The following is a 20,787-nucleotide window of genomic DNA, read 5'->3' as shown; positions in this document are numbered from 1 at the left end:
TTACAGACCCAGTTGGTGTGAGCTTTTTTTGCCACCACTTTGGACAAAATTCTGGAGTAACCATTCTGTCCTTACTCTTCTAATCACTGTGACCTGGGTGAAGACTGCAGTGTTTTATATTGGTTTTATACTGTTAGACAATACGCCCCACGTTTTCCATGTGACTTTCCACAAAAATCTCACAAAGTGCAGGTCAAAACCCTCAACAAACACAGCTTCAGCAAAATACAACAAATCACTTAACTTTTCAGAGTTGAATTAAAGCTCTCTTTTTGGGTGTTTTTTTTTCTATAATGGCTAACTCCTGGCTTTCTGCATGTGCAGGGACAGAAAATTATACTTAACTAAATTACTTTTTAAACCTTGCCCAATTCCAACACATTTATTTATTTATTTATGATAGGTGGGCAGGCTGTGTGGATGTCTCCATGCCAAATGCATCTTTCATATAACTACTCTAAAGTCAAATAAGTTATATGAAGGATGAGTCTGTTTCTTTTACAATTAGACTTCAAGTAATTCTTTTACTTTGCTCAAATGACGAGGGACTGTTCTGTTAAGTTTTCTTTGTTTTAAACATAACATCCTTCCGCCCTGTCTGATAATTAATCCACTCTTATGCTTCCTTATCACAAATGTATATATATGGAAATAACACGCTACACAGGAAAGAAAAACATTTTTTGCCTATGGTGCCATCTTTCAGTTAGTATCAGTAAGTCATATTCTGTTGCTTCTAAGTGCGTCTTGCTTGACAACTTATAACCACCTCCGGTACAGACACACGCAGGTTGTATTTTCCTGCTGTGTCACAGGGAATAGCTAACACAGTGTAACAAGAGATCATTTCATTAGATTGCCATGAAAGAGTCACCGCTGCAAGGAACTCGAGTTGAACGGGGACACAATCACAGTGTTACAAACTCCACAGTTTACCATTAAAACCTTGTGTGCCTGCCTGAAAAATGTCTTAGAGCAGCACAAAAGCTGGCACCATTAGCTTTCATCCCTGCTGAGTTGGCAATAAAGTGCACACATAAGTAAAATGCATTAATTGGTATTAGTCAATCTAGTTAAGATGTTCATTCTCCAGCCATCTTCAGATTTCATTTCCATAAAATAGGATTTCTTTAAGTCTCATAATTTGATTTTGTCCAGCCCGAAATGATGTTGACACAGTGGCAGCAAAAGCACAATTACACCCTAGCTTTACAAAGGTGTTCTCTAGCTAAATAGACCGGGACCCACGTGCTCTCATTCTCACAAGGAAAAAAAAAAAAAAAAAAAAAAGAAAACCTGCAGAAGAGGAAAAAGTGATACATTTCCCTATCATTTTCCTATGGCTATTTTTCTTTCCTTTTCCCCGTATTTTTTCTACCGTGCACTACTGATTACTGCACTTTAAGATCAGAATGAACAATTAACTGTCTAATTATTCCAGTCACACCAAGCCACAATGAAATCTTTATTCAGTGTTTACAGCAATCTTTGGCAGAGACTGTCTTGCTGTTTTTAAACCAAGAAGAACTGCTCCCTTTGGCACCCCTCAGCATCAGCTGCCTGGGTTTCAGAGCTGGATGCCAATAATCAGTCTCCTTTTTCTCTTCCAAAGTGGCTATTTTTTTTTTAAGGGTGAAAAGACCTATTCTCATCAACTCCCCATATATTCTGCCTGATTTATGTCCCAGCCACTGGGTCTCTTCCTTCCGTATCTTTTACCATTTGTGTTCCCCTCGCACCCGCTCCGCGCCGCTCCCGCGGCGCCCGCCGAGCCCCGCAGTCCCCGGACGCCCCCGGCGCCGGGGCAGGGGGGGTGTGTTCCGCCTCGGGAGCCCCGGCGGGGCGAGGGGGGCAGTTTCCAGCTCCGCTGTGCAGCACCCCCCGCCCCCCGCACACCTTTCTCTGTAGGTGTTCCGCTTTCTGCCGAGAGCCCCCGCGGCGGCTACCGGCTCCCCGCCGCCTCCGCCCCGGGAAAGTTGGAGGGAGCCGCTCCGTGCGCCGGGCAGCTCCCGCCGCCCCCGCTCCGCCCTGCTCCCGGGGTCCCGGTGGGGACACCCCCCGCCCGGCCTGGCTCGGCTCGGCTCGGCCCGCCGCGGGAGTGCACCTGCAGCGGGGCAGGACTGTCCCAGGCAAACTCCAGAGCGACCCGGTGTGGGATTGCTCCGACCCTCTCCGCCTCCTCCTCACCCTCTGATTGCGGCTGGGCAGCTAGGGAGCCGGGGAAAGAAGGAAGGGAGCGGGCGGGGGCTGGGTTGGGGGAAAGGAACAAATCGGGAAAAAAAGACCAAAAAAACCCACAACAAACCCTAAGAAAAAAAAAAAAAAAGAAGAAAAAGAAGAAGGAAAAAAGCCTAAGAAAAAAGAGAAGGGGAAAAAGAAGAAAGAAATAAAAGAAGCGAAACCAAAAAGACAGGAGAAAAGAAAAAGGGGGTAAAAAAGAAGGGGGAAAGGGAAAAAGCAGCAGCCGAAGTCCCCGAAGGGCAGGACGCGTTACCTTGCCGTGTGCAGGAGCTCCCGGCTGCCTCCCGGGCGCTGGGACTTCCCTCCGCCGCCGGCTGCGCCCCTCACACCGCCGCGCCCCGCCGCGCCTCCCGCAGGGGTCGCGCCGGCCGCCTGCGCGCAGCGCTGCGCCCGCTCCTGGCTCGGGTGCGGAGGGCGGCTGGGCGCGGGGGCTGCGCGGCGCTGCGCGGCGGGCTGGGCGCGGGGCTCGCGGCGGGCGGAGGAGGAGGAGGAGGAGGAGGAGGAGAAGGAGGAGGGAGGCTCACGGCCGCCCCGCTGCCCGGAGCTGCCCCCGCTGGAAGCGGCCGCCGCTGCCCCTGGCTCCGCGAATATCGCGGCGGGTCTAACGGTACCGCGGGGACCTGCGGGAGGCGATTGGTGCCGGGGAGCTGCGCCCTCCTCCGCCGCCCCCCCGCGCCCCCCTTCCGCCCTCCTTCCCGGGGAACCCCCCCAGCTGCTGCCCCCGGGCCCCGCGCAGCTCCGCGGCGGTGGGGGAAGCAGCCCCGTGTCCCTCCCTCCTTGCCACAGGGCTTGTCACATCTCGGGAGGATTGCAACACGCACCGCACGGGCTGCGGGAAAATGGGCTGCCGAGGCGGACCAGAAGCAATACCGGAGAGACGAAGCGTTGGTTTGTTTAACAAAAAGGGTGCGGAGATGAAAGCTGAATTTCTTTAGAGGGCTCAATTTTAGTTAATAAACATCCTGAAACTCATGTCAGAGCCACTTTTACGAGGGTGAACAGTGCAGTTTCCTGGAGGGTTTGTGTAAGACTTTGGAAAAACAACCAAATAATAAAGGGGTTTTACGTCCACAGTTAAAGATCATTTTAGTGTTCATAAAAGCTGCCAGACTTGCTGAAATACTCCCTACCCACAGAACAGCAGCAAAGACAGCAGCAGGACAAGGCACCCTGTCTGCCTACCAATTTGCCTCAATCTTGACATGAAGTAACGAGGAGGGCAGATATTTCTTACACCGTCCCTGTGCCAGCCTTCATCTTTCTGCACAGTGTGGCAAGGTAGCAAACTTGTACCAACTTTGATGGCATGTACATGTGAAAGACATAGGGAAACTTGTCCACTGGGGTGTGAGAAGGTTATTACCTCTGTAATAGCTCCCTGTAGTAATAACTTCTTTTCGGTGCCAGCGCAGAGCCCATTCCCCGTCTCAGTTAAATTGGTAAATCTCAAGCAGCTCCACTAAACTCAGAGCAGAGCTGTGCCCCAGCAGTCTGTGGCCAAGCCTACTGGCAGTAGGAGACTCTAAATCTCATTATCAATTCCTTGGGACACTGCCAGTCCCTCAACAATTAGATCTTGAGATGAAGATTCAGATTATACAGTCAAGACTTGGGTCTTTTTCTCTCCAGATTTGCACTAATGATTATTTGCAGAACTAAGGTCACACTGGCTAGTTTTCTGGGCCCGCATTTTTCATATTGATCGTAACGCAGTCATTTCAGCATTACAAAAGAAAAAGAGCAGTCAAATCTCTGGAGAGAAGATGTTGGAGGTTTGTATGCTGGCAAAGTGCCCAAATCAAATGATGAATTGCAGCTATGATAAATGAATACTTTGATGTGTTGGGAAGCAATATGATGGTCTCCCAGTTTCCTCTATTGCATGTTTGTCTTTGGGCTTCTCAGGCTGATTGAACATTTTTAAGCATAACAGTCCAAGGAGGCAGAAATGGCTCTCATCAGCATTGCTGGTCAGCATCAGAGACTCAGCGCATTTCTGGTAATGATAAGGCAAAACACACACCTCAGTACCACTTTTCCACAATATTAGGACAGAATACTTGTAATAACATCCTGGAAAGTTATCAGTACAGCATTACTGCTGGGAGTCTGATTACAAAAGCAATGACCTCTTACTAGAAATGAATGAGCTGGTTACTGAATCTGTGTGTATTTTTTTCTAGACCGGAATTTTATTCCCAGTACTTCTTTCTTGTGGTCTCTATTTTTCTGCTTCAATATAGTATACTCAGAATACATATCATTATAATTTAAAAGGCTAAACAGATGCCACTTGAAGAGTTTGCATCTCAGTTTGAGGGTAGTCTGTGAGTTTGGTTTTTTTCCCTCCAGTTAGACCGCAGTAAGGGGGGAAAAAAAATAGAACAAAATACATATGACAGCTTTAACAGAATGGTGACTGCAGTGGACACTTTAATTATGGGATATACCACAGCACCATGAAACTAAAATGCAGATACTGTCTATTGTTTAAGGTTACGATTTAGGTTTAATATATAGCACATAATGCAGCACTCGTATGTGACACACAAAACCCCAAAGAATTCTACAACATACAGAGTGAGCACTGGAAAAAATCTACACATTTAATATATGAGAGCCTCAGTTTCACATATAGAGCTAATGGATTGTCCGAACATTGTGTTTATTACAGCAGATGTGGCTGCGTACTCTGATGTCTGCCTCATGTGTTGTCTTCCTTTACAGGGACACGTGTCAGTAATGTGCCTGTGGCTCATCTTTTCTAAGAGCTGTTTGTGATATACAGTAAAATAGGAGGAACTTACAGTTTCATTGAGTGCCTAGTGCTCCCCCCTTAGCTGAGGGCTAAATCATGCAATCTGAAGAGTGCTCTCCTATGCCTTAGAAATCAGATTTGAGAGTGCATTTTGCAAAGACTGTCTCAACACAAACACACCTGTCTCAACATTACATGGTTTCAACCACCAAGTTTTTTCAGGAAAAATGAGAGATTTCAAACATGCACAGGCACATATCATGTGCAGAACACATGGGTGAAAATGTATCTCACCTCCTTCCTCAAAAATAACAAATAAAATTACAATTTTAAATTAAAGAAACTGACCTTAACGTTCCAACCTTACATGTAGCATAAAAATCAATTCTGGAATAGAAAGCATTTTATTAAGCACAGTTGTGGTTAAATGTCCTTACATGAAAGGACTGAATCTTTTCTCTCCAATACTTGATGCCTCCATACTATACATAATAGTAAATCCATGCAAAATAGAGTAAAAAACACCAAGAAATGCAGCATGCTGAGAAGTTTTAAAATTTAGAGGCTTTCCAAGAGATGAAAGAAACATTTTGCTATCACTGTTTGAACAGGAGAATTTTGTATGCTGCAAGCTATTTGCACTGTTCTCCTACAAGGAGGACTTGGAAGAAGCAGCATTTTATATGGATATTGCTTATGTGTTCATATAGTTTTCTGTCTTGCAGGACTGAAATGAGGTATGAGTTACAAGTTACCTAAATGCCAGAGGTGAAGGAACAAGAGAGGAGAAAGCTGTAAAACAACTATTTTCCACTTTTGTGTTGCATTTCATGTCATACAGCAGCTTTTATGTTTCTGTCTTATACCTGTGCCTCACTTTATCCAGCTCTGTTCATGATTCTTCCTACCAAAAAAAAAAAAAAAAAGGTTTTGGATTTTGCAGATATGGGCTGTGTTGTGATATCACTTTACAGATGGCTAATATGAAATGCTCATTCTTTACAAATACTAGAACCAGATATTTGCACCAGGAAGTGTTGGAAGAATTGATACAATATAGATTTTGTAGCACCTTCATGGCTTTTTCATATATTGGGTGCTCATTTAACCATTGTTTTGCTTTTGCAGTTAATCATAACCCAAACTGTATTGCTTTTTATTATGCAATAAACAATGGCTTTTCAAAATGCTACATTTTCTAAGGGCACTACAAATCTATTTGAGAAAGGGAAAAGGTGAATATTAAATAAAAATAATTCCCTATCCTGAACGATAAAATGAGGTCATCACCCAAAAGCAGTAAGTTTCCAAAGCAATAAAACAAAACTGCACATTGCTGAAGAAGTGACGTATAAAGACAATGCATATATAACAAGAATGGAGAAAGGAATATGTACAGTCATAAAATCACATCCACCTTTGTAAAATATTACTAAACCAGTAATAGGAGTAGCTTTCAAGTTGTCATGTCCACAGGCAAGAATACCAGCTCTAATTGTATCCAAGAAAGCCCAAAATGTCACATGCTGCAATGGTGAAATTCCTGAATGCTACACAGTCTGTTTAGAAACTGTGCGTGCACACAAAATCCAGTGGTGAACTTAAAACGACAACAGCACAGCCAAAGTGAAGACATGTATATGGGTGTACCTGTCCTGCCACATGTATATGGATGTACCTCAGAACCTGTCATTCCACAGGCACCAAGCCACTACCTTCTCAGACACATGCCTTTCTTTTTGCCTCCACTCTTCCTGCCTCCCAGGTGACCACTGATGAGTCCCCAGGCCTAGCTCAGGACTAGGGCCTGAGTTTTCATCCTTTTCAGAGAGTTACCGGAGCTTACCATGGTCAGGCAAACCTTGTAAAGGTGTCCTCCCTCAGAACTGTCTGCCTTTGCTCTGCTTCTTTCCTCCTTTTGCCTTACTCAGTCACTTAATACAGTGACTTATCTTCTGTGTTGCTGATGTAGGGCAGGGGAAGGCCAATCTGACAAGGCTTTCTTCTTAGTCACCTTTTCCTCTATCTTGGTTAAAGAAAACCTTATTCAAACATATATTCAAAACTACTGGCCATTTGACAGCACAGCCTTGTTTTGGACTATCTCCTGCACTTTAATTTGTTTGCCTCTTCTGCTTCTTAAAAAAATTTCTCAGTTTATCATTTTAGTCTTGGTTTAGTGTATTGTTTCTTTGAAGGGATGTAGGATTTAGCATCTTCTTTCTCAACTGTTGTACTTAGGGAAGACACCAAACTGAACACAGACTTCTATTTCTGCCAAAAAGACCATCACCATGGTCTACTCCATTAGTAAACTCAGCAGAGTAATTTGTGGTCTGGAGCCACTGATGAAAACACTGCCTTTTCTCCTGCTGACAGTTGCATTAGCTTTTCCTTCACACTGAGGCTTTTAAACTCCACAGCAGTGCCAGGGAATCCTAAGGGTAGGAGTAAACTTTAAAGGTCTGGGCTTCATTAGTTTAGTTTGAAACCTTGATTTGGTTTCAAGACAGCAGCAACAATGTTCACAAAGTCCGATCCCCATCTGAAAACTTCACCCCAGACAGAGGGCATCATGAGGCTTACATGGCTGGGAGTCTCAGAGGGACCTGCCAAGGCATTGCCACAGCACCTTGACCTTGTCCTGGCCTTTCCCTGACTGTACCATTTCAATTTGCTTACTTTTATCATATGGCATGTGAAATTTTCAAATGAAAAATACACGCAGTTGTTTATTACAATTTTACTTACTTTCAACAATTTTTTCCAACATTTCTTATGGAATGCTGATGAGCAGATTTTCTGCTCTTCCAGCCATTTAGTAAAACAATTTTGAATATCTCTAATTGCAGCAGTTAGGCAAAAGAAGTGAATTGTTTGCTGTGGTTTCCCTACCGCAGGATATGATGTGTGTACTGTGGACAAACCACAGGTAGGATGCCAGCTGGTATACAAGCAATTGTCAAATTGCTAGCTACACCCTTGTCTGCAGTGAGAGAACTGCGGGTAATGAAGGTTTGTCTTCACCTCATGCATGATGACAGGGGCTAATGGGAAAGGAATAAAGTGAAGAAGGAAAACCACCTCACATCTCTCTATATGAATATTAAAAAGAACAGGCTTCTATTGTCAGAACTTAAGTCAGTGACGTCTGTGCTTGGACTGCTTTTCCTGATTGCACTGAATGTCACAATAAAAAATGCAGCATAATTCTGATTGCCCAGCACTGTTCATGTTCTCTCTATGGGAACTGGGCAGTGATTTTTCTTTGAATACATCATTTGCAGCTTGCTACAGTGATTCTGCAAAGTCAATACATATCCTTAGCAGAGAATGAAGGACATTATGGAGAAAGAGAGAAAGATACTACAGTGACACAGAAAGATGATTCCAATGCACAAGCACATTACAGTTTTCATTCACAGGAATAAAATTGCTTTTTTTTTTCAAACACAAAGTATTTTTCAACATACATGCAATATGGTTATATCTAAAAAGAGCTCGTGTGCAGCTTATGTGTCAGTACTGACATAAACTCTCTGGCAGTGAATGATTGTATGATTATCTATTGTGCAAAGAAGATCTATTTATTGATTCAAGTCACATATATTTGCAAGGCAAGGTTTGTAGACACAGGTAATATTTTTTGTTAGACTAACTGATTAGAATGGAAAGACAGATCAGGCACACAAGCCCTTCCCAGAGCAAAATGTGGTCTGTTTTTCTCCCTAGGTACTCAAGCTAGCTTCATAAAGGATGTTACTTCTCCTTGCAAACTTAGCTTCTGTTACAGTCTTAGATCACCGTGACTATTACAACGCTGCTACTTATGTAATTATAAAATACCTGTCTCGGAACCTGGTTACTCCTCTGCATTATTAATAGTGTCTGACATGTTTCCACTACTGTATTGGGAATACATTTAAACAAAATCTTCTCCTGACCACCTGAAGTAATCAAATTGCAGCCTACAAGTGTTGAGGAAGTTTATGGAAAGCAATTTTCAGCCACAGGGTATTAGGCTGTGCTAGAAGTAGTCTGCTAGGAAGCAGTCACATCCCTTGGATGTGCGGGAGGTATACTCTGTCACTCCTGTGTCTTTACTTCCACAGGTAACAAGAAGAGTTAGCAGGTCATCTGCCAGCTTTATTATTTGCCTCTTCCCTGAGATCATTGCTGTTGCAGGGAATGGCTTGAAGTATGTGTTTTCTGAGAGGACTTTAGGACTAAATGGGGAATAAATAAGAGAGAAGCCAGACAGGGTCCTCAGTCTCTTGTCCTGACTCAGGTAAGGCTTAGGATTTTCAATGGGACCTTGGCTTGAGCTCCAGAAATCCACCTCATTTTCTGAGAAATGTAGCATCTTTTTCCTCTTGAAATGTACATAATAACCTTTGAGTAATTCTGTTACAGTTTAGAGGGATCTCATTAACTGTGCCCCTTCCCTGTTTTTCACTTCTGTTTCTTCCAGACTTTGGTTCTGCTGATGACCAGAGGCAAAGAGCTCAGGGATCTCCTGAACAGAGTCCCCTGCTAGTCTCGTCCAGCTGAGGGCAAATGGTCTCACAGTGTGGAAACACGCTGGTGAAGAGTGCAGACATCCCTCAGTGCCCCTGGAGCCTCGGCAGGGGTTCTGAGGGCAAAGCTCTGCACCAGCGCTGGTCACTTTTCTCTGAGCAGGGACCAGCGCACGGGAGATCGCTGGGGGACAAAAAAAATGGGTGCGTTGGACTTCTCTGCAGGAATGCCCCTGGGGGATTTGAAGAATGCTCACTGGCCTGCCATAAGCAGTGTAGTGTGAACAATGCCAAACTGTCAACTACATCAATAAGGAGAAGTTTTAGTCTCATCTCACCCCTTCACAATCCCCACTGACAGGCAAAAATTGAACATGTCCTTAACACTGGAAGAGAGGAATCTATTTTGTAGTGTGCTACAAGCATGATCTAGACAAATTGCACATATATTTTATTTGAACCCATCATGATACAACATAACAAGGCATTTCAATTACCTCAACAAGCTACCAATACAACTTTATCATTTCAATTTTTCATCCCTTTTCTCCAACTCGACGTTTCTTCTATATATCACTGTAAATCTCATCAGTCCCAGCCCAGTTTAGGCTAATAAATTTCAGTTACCATCTCAAGCCTAATGAAAAGGGGAAGCTTGCAGTGAATAAAGCCAAAGGCCCCAGCTATTGCCTTGGGCTTTGAGCTCACTGCTCTGAATGGGGAGGTGGACAGGCTCATTCATCCCCGCTAGCTCAGAGACAGGCATGGCGCAGAGGGAGGCTGAGCTGTTGAGACCCATTGCAGTGAGCAGGGCTGCAGGGTTGGGCCACCCCCAGGAACAGAGCCATATGTCCCCCTAAAGCAAGATTTAGGCAATGGTTTGAAACACAAAGCCAGAGCACAGTCTTCATTGGCATACATAGAGCCCAAAGACAGACCAGGGCTGTGCATGCACGTCTGGGGCAACATACTTAACCACAGTAACATTTACAGTCTTCTGGCATGCTCTGCCTGTCTTGAAGGAAGGGGACAAGTTAAGTAGGAAAAAAAGTTATTTGCATATTAGCTGAAAATGCACTGAGATCCCAATAGGGTGAGAGAAAACTAATTTTGTACTGTAATTATGTTTTTTCTAAAAGACGGTAATAAAGCCTAAGGTTTTCAAAGATTTTATGGATATGCGGAAGAGGCAAACAAGCTAAAATAATACTGCAAATCAACATACTTATATGTTTATTAATTCTGACTAAAATTTGCCACCTGTGACTGAGCATTTTACTAAATAAACCCCACAAATTATAGATTATTGTAGCTAAGAATCTTCATGGCACTGTTTCTTAAGCTCTGATACTGAAATAGCTCCACTGTAAATGAATATTTACAATAAATGTATCCTCATAAAAGTTCCAAAGCATTTTCTAGTGACAGTCTGTTCAACTATTTAGTGATCTGAAAGAAAACTCTCCAAGAGAAGTTCCATATCACTGAAGTACATAAAATATAGAAATCTATGAAAAATGACAAAGGCAGTATGTTACTGTTGAGGTGCCTCTAACTTGATTGCTAAGCTGGTTGAAGTAGCTTTTCATAAAAGAAATATGTCCTCAGTTTTCCTAGTATAGCTAGAATAAGAGCAAAGTCAACAAAAAGTCTCTTCTTTACTTTCCTTTGAAGATATTACTTTCTTTGGAATACAGTAAAAATCTGTGTTCAGGGCACGTTAGGTAATTCTGAGGCATGTGTTCACAAGCAGACACATAAGAGGCTAATTAGCATGCTTAAGAGCAACTGAAACTTTGTTTTGCATATGTAAATGTACCTGCCCAGCCTAAGAAGTGGGTTTTCCAGTATGCCCATGTGTCAGCTGGGTTTACCGGCTTAAAAAAAAAAAAAAAAAAAAAAAAAAAAAAGTCTGATCCACCGCTACTGTCACTGTAGCTGTCACCACAGCACAATTCCGGCAGAAAACCTCAACACATATATCAGACCAAATCCTGTGGACCTTACTCAACCAAAAAATCTTGTTGATGTCAACAAACATTTTCCTCAAAGAATTTGTACACAATTGAGCCTTTTTTATACATTTGTATTTTATTATTGTTGATTATCTGCAACAAAATCAAAATAGGTTTTCTTCTTTAACTGAGGGATCACGGCACTGGGGAATGAAAAATAAAAAAATGCGTTCCTTTAAATCCAGATAGGGACTACTTTTATAATTTTAGGATACCTTGAAAGGGTCTGAGTTTTTTAGTTGAGCACAGAGAAGTGTTTGAAGAGCAACTTCCTTTAAAGACAGTCCATGATGGTCAGGTACAGGAGTATTAACCACTGTTTTTTCTTATGAAGCAATAATTTCAATAGAAGATGAATGCACCTAATTGTCCAAAGGGTTCAAAATAGTAACAGTTAGCCAACAAACCTGCATCTTGGGTGCTTTTTTTAAGACCCTGCCCAGACCAGGGCCCATTCTGTCAGACAGTATGTCCTTAGGCCGTAATTCCAGCCTTGGACGGTTTGCTCAGACTTTCAGTTCCAGGTCTGGCTGCCTCCCTGCCATGGACACCAAGTTTAGAGCTTTAGGGTAAACAAACCATGATAAATTGTCAATGGCACAGGGGTTTTCACCCTCAATAGCACCTTTAGGTCCAAGAGCTGGAGAGAAAGACCCCTGTCACCTTCCACGGAGGAAAGGTACTTGCTAAAGATAAATCTAAAAGGATCAAAGAGAACATTTTCAGGAAGTACCTTACTGGTTGTCATAGTCAGAGCCTAGCTGAAAAATCATAGGAGAGTTTGTAGAAAGCTCAACCTGCTTTCAAATTCAGCAGACATTTTCAGCATAATAAAGAGGAGACAGGTCTGGATATTTTCAAATGGTTTCAGAAATGCTGAAATAGTCCCCGGTCCAAAACAACACTGCACATTTGAAGGTAAGATCTGTGTTTGAAAATGAAAGATTATTAAGAAAGAAAATTAAAAGATAAAAGATTAAAAAATGACAAACAACTTATAGATTAAATAAGACATTTATTTTTAAAATATCTGTAGAAGAGACATCACTCTTTTCTAAACTCTACCAGCTATTAATTTATCATAATGCAAATGGTTTAATTAATGTTTAATGATACAGCACTTTCCACAGGAACTGATCTCCAGATGAACTGCTTTAGAAAAGGGATACGGTACCCTGAAAAACACATTTATGTGAGTTGGAAAAAATGTGTGTAAATCATTTTAGTTCTAACAAAGTGAAGAGAATGATGTTTATTTCCACAAGTTTACTGCCTGTAAATGATATTGCAGGTTTTTATCTTGGTGCTTATATATCTGTGTGTATATATGTCTTAGTAGCTCTTTTTGTTTTCTGATGACACAAACTGACTTTGTGGAATCACTGAATTACATTGCTTGAAAGTACTCGTAAACTACAGTTTCTGCAGTGCTACCCTCTAATGCTATGTACTCTGATGGCAAATGTCACCAGTCTACTAGTTGCTAAGTTATGTAGCAACACTCACACTACATAAAACTGTAAGAAAACTCACAGTACTCAATAATGTTACTTAATAAGGTAACTTTTAAGTAACTCCAAAATTCCACCTGCCAAACTGCCTGTAGACGTAATAAGACGTAAAATTATGACAAGGTTCATATAAAGACAGATCTCCTCCAATTGTACAGTACTGTAAACATTGAGTGTATTACAGAAACTAAATAAGGATTTGAGTAGCATTTACAGCTTTTCTTAGTTAATTCAGTATTTTTCATTGTCTCAGATGATTTTTCAAGTTTCTTCCACACAGTAAGGAAACAAAAGACATTTTTACTTCTAAAGTTCTTTAAAATGTGGAGTTTCAAACAGATATAATTTTCCAAGTGCTTTAGAGGCTGTGTCAGTCACAGGGCTATTGGTATAGCCACTGGCAATCCAAGAGCAAAGCAGAATGAGTTCTGGATCAAGAGGAAGACCAAATACCTGCAATTCAAATTCTAACTAGATGGAATTATCTGTAGGAAAGAATTACTGAATCAAACTATCAAAGTGTTTGGCACAGAATTCTCTGGCAAGTAGAGAGATACAAGTTAATCTAGGTGGTAGGATTTTATTTTCTTGATGTATACTTTTGAATATTAAGAGTTTCTGACTTTTTACATTGTTCTTTTTCATTTGTTAGCTTTTGGAAATGTAGGGATGTTGTTTTCAGCTATAGTAAATTTGCTGCTCCTACAGCTTTAGCTCAACCCTTACCTATACTGGCTCTATGGCTATTCAACAAAACACTGAAATTCAACATCAGCCTAACAGTTTTCTGAAATAGTTACCTACATGCAAATTTATAATTTGCTTTCAACTTCCTCACTGGTTCCATCGCATGGTACATGTACTCCAGAAAATTTAAGCTAACGCAGCCAGTTTGTCTCCTGCAATGAGGGACCCATTTCCTTCAGTGACAATTTATGTTAATCAGATGCTTTTTTAATTAAGAATGACCTACAAGCATCCTAATATATTTCTCCCTCTCTCTGACGGTAGTTTTTTACAAGACTGTGTCACTCCATTTCATTTGAAACTTGGGGGCTCTCACGTTTGTTCAGACAGCACAGGTCTCACAGCCCCTTCATTTTTGCTTTCACAGTATCTATATTCATATGTCCCTGTTGGTGTGTGTTGCTCCAAAAACAGGAGCACGGTGGGGGAGCTGAGGGAGAGCTGTGTTGCTCCAGTGGTGCAATATTGATCTTCAACTGTGCAACAGCTCTGCAGTTGCCCAGATTGGTTAGCCTTCCTATACATACCTAGAGAGGTTCCATATCATACGTACAGAAATAGAGTTGCTTTGGACGTACTACCAAAATGGCAAGGCTATATGCTATCAGTAATAGCCATGGTGTAGAAAACAACCAGTAAAAAAGGCAGCAGAGAGAATAGGCATATGTATACAAAACACTGCACTGTGAAGTGTAATTCCTTTCATTCTATGTCATATGTATTTCTAAGGAGTAATACTATTTATAAATTCTTTCAACAGAGGATACAGTCCCTAATCTTGCCTCCTTCACAAAAAAACCCAAAAAACCCAACCCAACAACACCGCCACAAAAACAAACAAACAAACAAGCTAGACTTATAGTTCAGAATTTTTAGTTTCAAGTCTTTTTTTCTGCACTTATTGTCAGAGCTATTGCTACTGAAGAGACAGTGCAGGCAGCTGCCTAGGACAGAAGACTGCAGAGGGCAGCAAAAATGTGCCCATATCTCAGCCGCCCCATGTCACACTCTGGCATGCTAATACAAATTTGCTTTCCCCTTTGATTTCTGCTAATAATGCAGGAGTGTGACCTGTGATGGCTGAGGCACTGTGCATGTTTTGCTCCCTGCCTTCCCTGCTACAAACGCAACAGTCTCCCACAGAAAGCAAGGCACACGCCTGGCTAATATAACCGGGGATTGAATGTCTGCTGCAGGTCAGAAGTATTTAGCAAGGTGTTGGTATCGTTTTATGCTGTCTGATCATAGCCTGATCACGTATCTTGTTCTGAAGTCTCTTGAAAACAGTTTTTCCCATTGATGCTATTTCCAAGCCATGGCTATGTGGATGCAACAGTTTTCCTTAAGTAACAAGGGATGTGAGCTCATTCATGTCTTAAGGCACTTTTTAACAGGAGAAAGGGAGACAGAACTGGACACTATGGTACGCTGATAACTCCATGTTTGGAAGAGCCAAACCTCTTCGCAGATCCATGTATTCTTACTCTAGCCTTTAGACTAGAGTAAGCCATACTTTGTGTGCGTGTGTCTATTTATACATACAAATAACCAAAACCACTATTGGTTTTAGGGTTTTGGACTGCTGCTTAGATAACTGGGGCTCTTTCAACACAGTTCCTGTAAATTAACCTGCAATAATGAAGGTTCCAGTTGATGTCATACAACCTTTACCATTCATTATAACAGAAAAACTTCACTTTGCAAAGAGATATTTCTAGACAGTCATCAGGCTCTGGAGGCAGCAGGAAGATGGGTTTTGTGGCTGCTGGAGCGGGTACACTGTTTCAGGTACAGGGAATTTTGTTAACCCATTCAGGAGCTGATGAATACCTCATCTGGATCAAAGGAACCACAGACATGCTTGGGAGAGAGGATCAGCTCTTCCTCAAAATCTGAAGTGTGTGTGGGGGGGTGTGTGTGGCCGGGGGTGTTTTGTTCCCTGATCACTGGCACCAGCTGATCACCCAAGTTTAGGTGACAATTCAGATAGCACCCCAGGGTTTTATCCCATTTTGACAAATTCAGCAGCATCCTTCACAGACTGGTGATATACATTATGCTGTTTTTTCTTTTATTTGCCTTAGCAATCACAGACAAACTCGTATAATTTATGAATTTGCAAGTCTTTCTGATTTTTTTGTTTGTTTGTTTGTTTTTTAAAAGGAAAGGTACACAAACACAGACTTAAGGTACCGCTTTGTCAATAATTTTATATGAAGTATCTAAAAAACTCAGAATATGGACAATTAGCTGTAACTGAAACAGAATTACTACAGACAATTCCTGGTACTAGGACTCAGGAGGAGGTATTAAGAATCAGAGAAGGGTGAGTCAGAGAACCATAAGGACTGAATATTAAGGACTTCAGACTGTAAAATGAATGCAGTAGCTGATATGTTATCATTTATTCAGAACACTGAGGCCGTTATATGACATAAGTAGACCACCAATTTTTATTTTAAATTAATCCGAGAAATACTTTGCTTTTTGTCAACTCAGAATAAATTATTCTGTTTTCACTTGTTTTCTGCCAGACCATTTAACTGAAACTTGTAGAAAATAAAGCTATTTCTAAAGAAAGGGCTGGGTGCTAGACAACTGCCAGGGACTTCAGTGTTTCTTTCCTGGCACCACATTTGCCTGCCAGCCTGCAGAACAGGCGTTACTGATGGGGAAGGGAAAGGAGGGAGACTATGGACAGGCAGTCCTCAGAAGCCAAAAAGGAAATTCAGCAAATTGTACCACAGATTTTTGCCTGAGCTCCAGCCATGACATGACAGCATACTGCCTAGTAATGGATGTGCCTACTCTCTTCAGCTTATCGCCCTTCTCTATTTGCCTACATTTAGCCCTACTGGAGATAAGCAGAGAGGAAGACATGGGGGTGGAGGCTGCCAGAATCTTGGCTTTGCCTTTGTATTGAATTAGGCAACACTGAAAGACTTACATGGGCCTGGAATATTTATGCCCTTAAATGTATTCTTTAGGCTTTCCTCAAGCTCATCTTTCATCCTACAAAATGTTCAGTCTTTCACTTCAGCTCCATTAACAGCTAAACACCTGTTCTGGCTGACATGAGTGTTTGAGTTCTGTTTTGACAAAAGGTGTCAGACTGAATGCACTAGATAAAAATGTCCTTCATACATTTACACTCCTGCAGTTGCAAACAGATCTGATACAGACACCAAAACCATGTTTCAGTTCAAATGCATGAGAAATGCTTTGTAGGAATAAGGGTGCTTGTTCACTCATGTTATTTCATGCCTCAAGTTACTCAGGACTTAACAGAACCTAACTATAGGTTTAATTGACTTCCTGACCAAGAACACTTCATTGAACTGAGATGTCAATTCATGGCCATCAGGAGTCCATGACATTGGCAGTTGTTTTTGTTGCAATAATAAAGTTTATTAAGGATACTAAAACACACAAACGAAATCCAGCTAGGCAGGTAAACATTATACATGAACGTTAAGAAAATTTAAATAATTGACTTGATTTAGCAAAGTGAATGTAAGATTTCGAGTTTCTGCCTTCCTTCCTTCCTTTTTTCCTTTTCCCCCTTCCTTCCTTTAGAATAGACTATTTCAGTTGGAAGGGACCTACAATGATTATCTAGTCCAACTGCCTGACCAATTCAGGGCTGACTAAAAGTAAAGCATGTTATTAAGGGCATTGTCCAAATGCCTCCTAAACGCTGACAGGTTTGGGGTTTCAACCACGTCTCTAAGAAGCCGGTTCCAGTGTTTGACCATCCTCTGTAAAGAAGTGCTTACTAATATCCAGTCTAAACCTCGTTGGGTGCAGCTTTGAACCATTCCCATGCAACCTCTCACTGGATACAAGGGAGGCGAGATCACCACCTCCCTCTCAGCTTCCCCTCCTTTCTGTACATTCTGTCCTGCTTGCCTGCCTTCCTGCCTGCCTGTCTTCATTCCTGCCTGCCTGCCTTCCTTCTTCCCTGCCTGGTATCCTGCTTTCCTGCCTGTCTTACTAAGCAGCCAGCTAGGCCAAGTGGCTTGTACCATCTATGATCTTGCCTTCCATAATAACTTAACTGAAACATACAACTTATTTCATACCTGCAACATGGAATTTCCTCTTCACCTGATCTACTAGACAGACACACACTCATGAGAAGCTTCTTTGACTTTCGAATTGGAAAAGTTTCTTTCCCTTCCTCATGACAAAAAAAAATAAATCACCCTGGTATATACATCACCCATTTTCCTTCTGCACTTGCAGAAATTTTTGCAATTTAGAGCTTCTAGGAAGTCTTATATCAGTTTCCTTTAAAAGATTAAGTAGTGGACTGTAGTGTTCTTTTGTAGAGATCAATTTGCAGGTAGATGCCAATTTGTAGGAGCTGATCCTCAACAAGCATTGCAAAATATCCTTTTCCCTTTTGCTCAGCTAAGAAAAATACAGTTTTCAAAAGCTTATCAAAATAGTTTTATTTGGTATTGGGGTTGGTTGGTGGTAGGTTTTTTTTTTTCCCCTTCCTCCTTAAATCTAACAGGCACCACTCAATGTTTCCCAGGTGCCCTTACCAGGAAATATTTCCCCGTTTGCAAATAAAAAATGGACTTGCAAGACCAAGGAAACCATAAGGAGAAAGAGACATGCAAAAGAAAAATTGGGTATTATTATACCTTCCTTAATGATCAGTGAATCTCACTCCCAGAGTAACTTTACCTGTAGTCCGTTACCTTTTTTTTATGTGGTGGTGTGAACATGCAAAAGGCAAGGACAATTTATTGATTCCCAATCCCCATGCAGTAAACATTATTCATGGTTTGGTGGCACCCTTCTCCCTTGGGAAATATTATCTAGTTTTGCTTTGAGGTTTGCTGCAATTAACCCATCACTGATGATTTCTGTTTTGTCGCAAGGATAGGCAGGAGGAGCATTATAAGAATTCACTAAAGTCTGCTCTTATTCTCTGCAGTGTGCAATGTATCTCACTAAGAGGACAATTTAAATCATCCTTGACTGAAGAGTTGTCCTTGGTCATCTTACACTGAACAGTGTTCAGTCTTTTGATGGGAAACAGTCGCCGCCCTGCCAGGAATATTGGATAACAAATGTCTTTCTCTCGCTCTCAGTTTAGTTTGATTCCCCAGCCAATTCGGCTTTTGTTTGTAGCTATGATGGCTGCCACAATATCGTCAGTGGAAACTCAGAAGGAGATTGATATAGAGGAGACACTTTCTCTATTGAGTTCTCTTATCTCTGAATAAGCAAAGAATTTCTCCATTCCTAAATTTTCTACTCCAAGTTCTGGGTAAAGAAGCTGAGAAACTGACTTTCTGCATGTTCTTTCAACTGCCCAACAAGACTTAGGAGCAGAGACATCGCTGTCCTCTACATCACATTTATACCTAGCATCCTGAAGATCACAGGACTAGGAGAAAGGAAGTCAGCTATAAATGTAGCTTCCAGTTTTGAAGGTCCTATGGATCTAACAGTTGCCCATCGATGAACAAATGTGACTTAAGATGCAGTGCCCATCTCCATGGTTTTACTGTGTTTCCCCCCCTCTCTTCTGCTTGTTATGAATCACTTCCACAGCATGAGCCTTTTATTGTCGCTCGCCAGCTTTCCTGTCTATGACAGTTTTAATATATTTCATCCCAAACATCAAAGACTCAAAAGCCTACCAACTGAAAGGAAGACTTCTCTACTTTGATCAGTTACCCTTACCAGGCTAGTGCAAAACAAAGAACTTACATTCCTAGTACAGAGTTTAGTGAACACCAGGGTCTGTGGGGTCTGAATGTGGTTCAGTAGATAGTATGGGTGCATGAAAGACAGTCACTTCACTGGCAGGGTGTTCCCCAGGGACCTGCAGAAGAACACCATACTTCCTTCTGTGGAAACTCCACCATGAATTTGGATACTGAGAAGACTGAAAGTTGGAAGAACCGAGCTGAGACACCAGCAGATGTTACAGTTGATTCTGAGTTGTTGAGATTTAGCTGCCTGTTTCTGAGGAGTGAAGCCCTGTCTATTCCTGCAGTAAGCGGTAGGTGGAGGACATCTCTGCTGTCGTGGAGACCATGAGCTCACATGGGGTGCCACAGAGATGTCTCAATGTGCACTTCTGAGGCTAGGATAAATCCCCCTGAAAGATGCTTCATGATAATGTTTTTCTGGGGGGAACTCCTTTAAAGATTATACAAAAACATGACCCAGAAGAATCTAAATCAGAGTACTGTGTTTCAAGAAGCAGTTTTGTTGAGGAATATTGGACTGAAACTGTCTGGATTTAACTGATTAGCATTAATAGCCAAATTTGCTGAAGCCTTGGCCTGCAAACTGTGAACTTCCACCCAGACATATCAAACTTTTACCTAATTCTTTGAAAGAGGGCCTCAGGAGCTGGATCAAGCAGGAAGATAGGGAAGGCTGCTACGGTCATCAGCAGAAGCTGCAATCTCAGAGGTAAGAGGAAAAAAATGGGCCACCCAGAGACAACAAAGAGACCTGATGAAGAGCAAGAAGACCCCAGACTCTCATATTATTATGGTCTGAACTGTCATGTGAAGGTTGGGAAACTCAGATTGTAAAAGTGTAATTGCCCAGGAATTTCTTTGTTCAGAGTCCATATGCAGAGGCATCCAGTGCGAGCTGTTTCTACTGCTGTATGACTCAAATTACCTTATTGAACTGAAAGCCTGAGACTCTGCTACAGGATACCTAGGGTGGAGAAGATTCTTTAACAGTTTTCATATTATTAGTAGTATTCACAAACATCGCTACAACTATGTTGATACTGTCTACATCTGGATTGTTTTGAAATAAAGTAGCAGAAAATTAAATGCCAGAATTTACATAACTCTAGAGCATTTATCATGCCGCATTATTATGCCCTTCAATTGCCAAATACATACCACTTGTCTGAGACAGTTTAATGTGACCTGGAATAGCTTTGCATTAATATCCTCTTAGGCTAGGTCTACATTAGCAAATGGTGCTGCACAATAGGAGGGGATCTG

At 41.8% G+C, this 20,787-nt stretch overlaps 1 protein-coding gene across 1 annotated transcript in view; it reads right to left on the bottom strand.

Annotated features, from left to right (window-relative positions):
* CDH20 (cadherin 20) overlaps positions 1-2,813 on the bottom strand; it is a 116,668-nt gene extending 113,855 nt beyond the window's left edge. The window contains exon 1 of the mRNA XM_027795734.2: positions 2,495-2,813. The gene's annotated coding sequence lies outside the window, so the exon portion shown is untranslated. The remainder of the gene's footprint in view (positions 1-2,494) is intronic.
* Positions 2,814-20,787: the final 17,974 nt, after the last annotated feature.

This window comes from Falco peregrinus, chromosome 3, assembly GCF_023634155.1.
Source record: "Falco peregrinus isolate bFalPer1 chromosome 3, bFalPer1.pri, whole genome shotgun sequence".
In the NCBI taxonomy this organism is placed as follows: domain Eukaryota; kingdom Metazoa; phylum Chordata; class Aves; order Falconiformes; family Falconidae; genus Falco; species Falco peregrinus.
This window is presented reverse-complemented; position numbering and strand designations above follow the sequence as displayed.